Below are 4,935 nucleotides of genomic sequence, written 5' to 3' on the forward strand. Positions count from 1 at the left end.
GGTTAGTCCATATTTGACCCAAAGTTGGGTTGAAATAACCCAGCAAAAACTTTCTGCTTTACATCGATACATTAGTGCAGAAAGGAGGGACTCCTGGGATGCCTGGCTGTCTTGAGCACACTGGAGTAATCACCCAGTTAACTTGACTTGGCCACTGCATATGGGTCCATACCACAAAAGTTGGTAGAGACTGCAGTGAACCGGCACCATGTCCCCAGTAAGATCACGGACCTCATCCTGGACTACTATAACAACTTCAGTTTGAGAGTCATGTCTGGGTCTGTAACATCAAGTTGGCATCGCCTGCAGAAGGGTATTATTACTAGATGCACAATTTCAGTAATCCTTTCTGCATTTGCCATGAACATGGTTGCCAAATTGTATAATGATTTAAAAGCATGGCATCCTGCCATGGGTTCTCTGGCCTCTGCTGGTATATGAAGTGCCGACTGCATCAGTCGAGCTAATGGAGAGCAAAGTTAGCAGCTATCTCCGCAGATGTCTCGGTCTTCCACGCAGCTTGACAACAGCTCTGTATGGGAAGAACAACACCCTGCAACTCCCTTTTACCAGCAGTTCATGGTTCAAGGAGTTCATGGTCTCCCGCACCAGAGAAGCAATGCAGTACGGAGACTCCAGCGATCCCAGCAGCTGGCATTGAGGTCCATACTGGCAGAAAGTGGAGAGCCTCAAGGGAGCTGGATGCAGCAGAGTCCAGACTAAGGCACAAGGCCATGGTGGGGGCAGTGGCTTGTGGAAGAGCAGAGCTTGGTACTACAGCCAAACACGAGGCAAGGTAAGGCGATATCTCATGCAGGAGGAGATGATTGCGACAGTGGAGGAAATTCGCATAAGCAGGGAGGCAGGTATGAGGCAAAAAGGTGCATGGATGAGATGGGAAGATGCAATGGAACGGAGGCTCACATGGTCTGACATCTGGCAAGCAGAGCTGCAGTGCAAGAAATTCTTAATCCAAGCTGTCTTTGATGATTTACCAATCCCAGCAAACCTCCAGCTCTGGGGCAAGGCTGATACTCCTTCCTGCTCCCTCTCTAATGTCACTAGAACACATCCTGAGCTGCAGCCCAAAGGCCCTTGACCAGGTTCTAAAGGCAGTCGCGGAGAGTGTCACCTTGGCCATTGCAAGCAGCAAGTACCATCACTGTGCTAGGAAGGAAATACAGTTTGTGAAAGCAGGAGAGCAGCCAACACTGCAGCACAAAGCTCCAGCAGGCTTTCTTCATTCAGCATGGGACTGGCAGCTTTTGGTTGACCTGGAGAAGCAGCTGAAATTCCCAGCACACATTACAGTACCGAGAGAGGGGTTGGAGAGCTCGTGGTTACCCTGTGGAGGTTGGATGCAGGGGCTTTGCTGGCCGCTCCTTCTACAGAGCATTCACTGTGCTGGGGTTGAGTGGGCCCAAGAGGAGAGCAGCCATTAGACTTGCAACAGAGGATGCAGAAAGAGCTTCAAGTTGGCTGTGGATAAAAAGGGGTGATCTGTGGCTTAAACGCTGCTGGGACGCAGGTCGGGGCTTGATCAACCCCAACTGGGTCACCTGGGTTGAGGGTGCATGATGTTGAAAGACCCGAAACACTGGATGAACCCAGGAAACATCACTGATGTTGCGAATCAGCGCATCTGTAGGATGTATATTTCACCACATATATATTCAATAATATATTCAAATTCACATTTTAAAATATTTTACTGTATTTTTGATCAACAAAAATGCAACCTTGATGAGCATAAGAGACATCTTTTAAATACATAAAAAAATCTTACCAACCCCAAAATTCTGAATAATAGTGCTTTTTTTGCTTTAAATAATATACATTGTTAAATCTTCCAAAATGACACCAGGGGTATTAAGAAAATAAGATTTTTTTATTTCAGTTATTTGTCTTTTTTTTTTTTTTCATATTACATGTGCACTGTTTTATAAGGTTTCCTGTTTGTGTTTTGTACCATATCTTTCAGAAGCAGTTAAAGGAGTCAGGAAAACCCTGGGTGCACTTGAGAGACTGAGAGAGAGCAGACGTACCTACTGTACAGAATATGTCTCTATCCCCCACTTTCCTTAAGTATAGAGTACTGCATGTTTCCAAGGCAACTACAGACACTGCCCGCTGTTCAACACTAGTTCCTTGATTCCTCAGTACAAGTGCACAGGGTCTCATATTTGTACAGTGCCTCAGGTGTCTTATGACATCAGGAATTTTGAAATAGTACATGCATGTATATGAAGACCTATAAGGTGTTTATATATATATAATGTATCATATTTATATGTATTTACTGGCATGAACCATTCCTGTCACCGACGCCTTACTCCTAAAATTGTCCATACTGGGCCATATAAATTTAACAATGGTAAAATTCTCTGACCAAATCCTCTGCTCGCTTTTCTCTGTCATGGATGGACTTAACAAATTAATTAACAAATTAAATTATCTTAACGGTTAGTTCCTGCCAATAACTGATATTGAACTGACAACAATATTGAAATGCTCACTCATGCCAGTATATTGTTGCAGTTTGTTCATTGCTTTTATTATTTTCTGACCAAAAAAAAAAGGGAACTATCCGTCCTTATGTTGCTCAGGACATTCCATGTCAGGAATATAGGAAAGCTCTTAAGGCCTGTTCACACCAAGCACGATAATAATGTATCATAATGAGATAACCTCAGTAATGAGTAACATAGTGGCCTTAATCATTGTGTACTACCTCCCCTCTGCCAGTCTGCCAACAGTGCCGAGATAGTTCACATTGGCCTTGAATTCTCCTCTTTATCTTTCTTATATCTTTCATATGCATACTTTCTCTCTCAGAACATTCAAGAAGAACATTATGTGAAAGTCATAGTAATTGAACCATATTTAAATATAGAATTTGTGTTTTGTGTACATTTTGGATCTTGGACTACGTGTCATACACTAGTACTTGTAGTGCTTGTCATGGCATGACCCGTAAAGGAATTAATTAATGCAATCATTTTTCCTATTAAATATAATTATATTGTCTTCAATGATTCCCTAGTTGCAAAAAAAAATGCAGTTTTAAGATTGCAATAAATGACTTCCATTATTGTTGATTGGTTCATTTGAATAAGTGTGAAGGTTGCCATTGGAATCTTCGTGTGCACACAAAAGTGGCTTGAGAACCCATGAAAAGTGGGTCTTGGTCCGCTTATAAAAAAACTCTGATACGGTTCGACTGATATATGAACCCAATAAGGACCAAAGACATCTAAATGAAGCAAAAACAGGACATGATGTCACAAGGTACGCCCCTAAAAAAGACAGAATGCTTAAGCGTTCTTGCTGGTAGCTATGATACTCGTTAACACAACTTAAATAAATGCATGGTTGCAAGTTAAACATTTTAATTTATTGATTTAATTAAACCTTTGCAAACATTATTTTGTTGAGTTCAGTTTACATAATGTTGATCATTACATTAAATTGATATTGTGTGTAATTTAAACTCAAAGTTCTGTGTTAATTGAGTTTCTTTAAAGATTATGTTGTAGTAAATTAATGAAATTGTATTGTTAAATTTGGGAATAGCATGCTTTAGGACTGGATAAGTAGAGTAAATTATTTTCTGTGTTTTTTAGTAAAGGGAAAGCCCTTATAGTGTTTAATGCTGTTATGTTTATGTTTCTGTAATGTTTTTGTGATTACCATTGTGCTGGAGTAGACCACATGAAGGTAAACGCTACACTGATGCTAAGCAATGATTGTGCTAATGCCAGTGACAAGTAATCTTACTTGTTCATTAAATATACATGCTATATAAGTTACATTTAGCATGTGCTATGATAGCTGTGGATTTTAACTGAAATAGATAAGATTCATTGATTCCAGAGCTACTACTCGAGTAGGCTGGAAAATAATGTAATTCCAAGTTGTCATAACTCAAAATATTGATGCAAACTTTTATTATTATTATTATTATTATTATTATTAGAAAATTAGAGAACACACGCTTAAAACTGTGGTTTTGTGGATAAAAAGGGTCACATTGCAGGCCCGGTTAGAAACAGGATATTGGCGAAACAAGTTTGTGTTTCAAGAGGGTCTAGCTGCAGCCTCGCACTTGCATTCTCAGACTTGCATTCCCAGACTTGCACTCTCAGACACTTGCGCTTCCGCTAGCGACGTCACTTGCAGTCTTTTATTTTTTTATTTTGTTCTATTTATTGATTACTTTTTGTTTGAATCGCTCAACATTTTACAACAGTAGCCAGGTGGTGAAGACAAGAAAAAAGAAACTAAATTACGAAGTCACTTGCAATCGCCACTTGCACTCTCCGATACCTGCGACGTCACTTGCAATCGACACAAATGGTGTGTGTTGCCAATGGAGACAAGACGCTGTGGTGATTAAATTATTAAAACTAATTTAGTACTATAACATACAGGGTCCTGCAAGAAAAAGACAAGACCCGCAAATCCGTCACCACAGAACAGCAGAATATGAACGCATGCGCAAAGTCTCTCGTTAAGCGTTTTCCTCCTGTAGAAAAACATAAACACTTAACATGGCGTAATGTATTAAGATACATTAAGTTCAATTAAAAGATAAAATTCGATATATAGTTATTATTTAATGTACTACAAGGCAAACAGATGGCTATGAACACAATGCGCAAACTTTCACTTGTCCTCCCATACAGCAAAACGCTTAATCTTGTATAATAATGGACTATGATAAAGACAATACAGTAGCCGTACAGGCAAGCAGACGAGCCCAGAATGCAATGCGTTAAATTGCACGTTAAACATTTTCCTCCTATAGAAAATCATTATAAATAAAACACGTAATGAACAAAATAATAAAAAATAGAACAAAATAAAAAATAAAGCCTGCAAGTGACGTCGCTAGCGGAAGCGCAAGTGTCTGAGAGTGCAAGTGCGAGGCTTCAG

At 39.8% G+C, this 4,935-nt stretch overlaps 1 protein-coding gene across 3 annotated transcripts in view; it reads left to right on the forward strand.

Annotated features, from left to right (window-relative positions):
* LOC107665886 (vesicle-fusing ATPase-like) overlaps positions 1-3,091 on the forward strand; it is a 27,312-nt gene extending 24,221 nt beyond the window's left edge. The window contains exons 22-23 of one of the 3 annotated variants that reach the window (XR_001631611.1): positions 1,982-2,646; positions 2,684-3,091. The gene's annotated coding sequence lies outside the window, so the exon portion shown is untranslated. Of the gene's footprint in view, positions 1-1,981 lie in introns of all 3 variants that reach the window. The other 2 variants (XR_001631612.1, XM_016456948.1) reach the window with 2 other exon arrangements.
* Positions 3,092-4,935: the final 1,844 nt, after the last annotated feature.

This window comes from Sinocyclocheilus anshuiensis, unplaced genomic scaffold (genome assembly GCF_001515605.1).
Source record: "Sinocyclocheilus anshuiensis isolate Anshui unplaced genomic scaffold, SAMN03320099.WGS_v1.1 scaffold647, whole genome shotgun sequence".
Lineage (NCBI taxonomy): Eukaryota > Metazoa > Chordata > Actinopteri > Cypriniformes > Cyprinidae > Sinocyclocheilus > Sinocyclocheilus anshuiensis.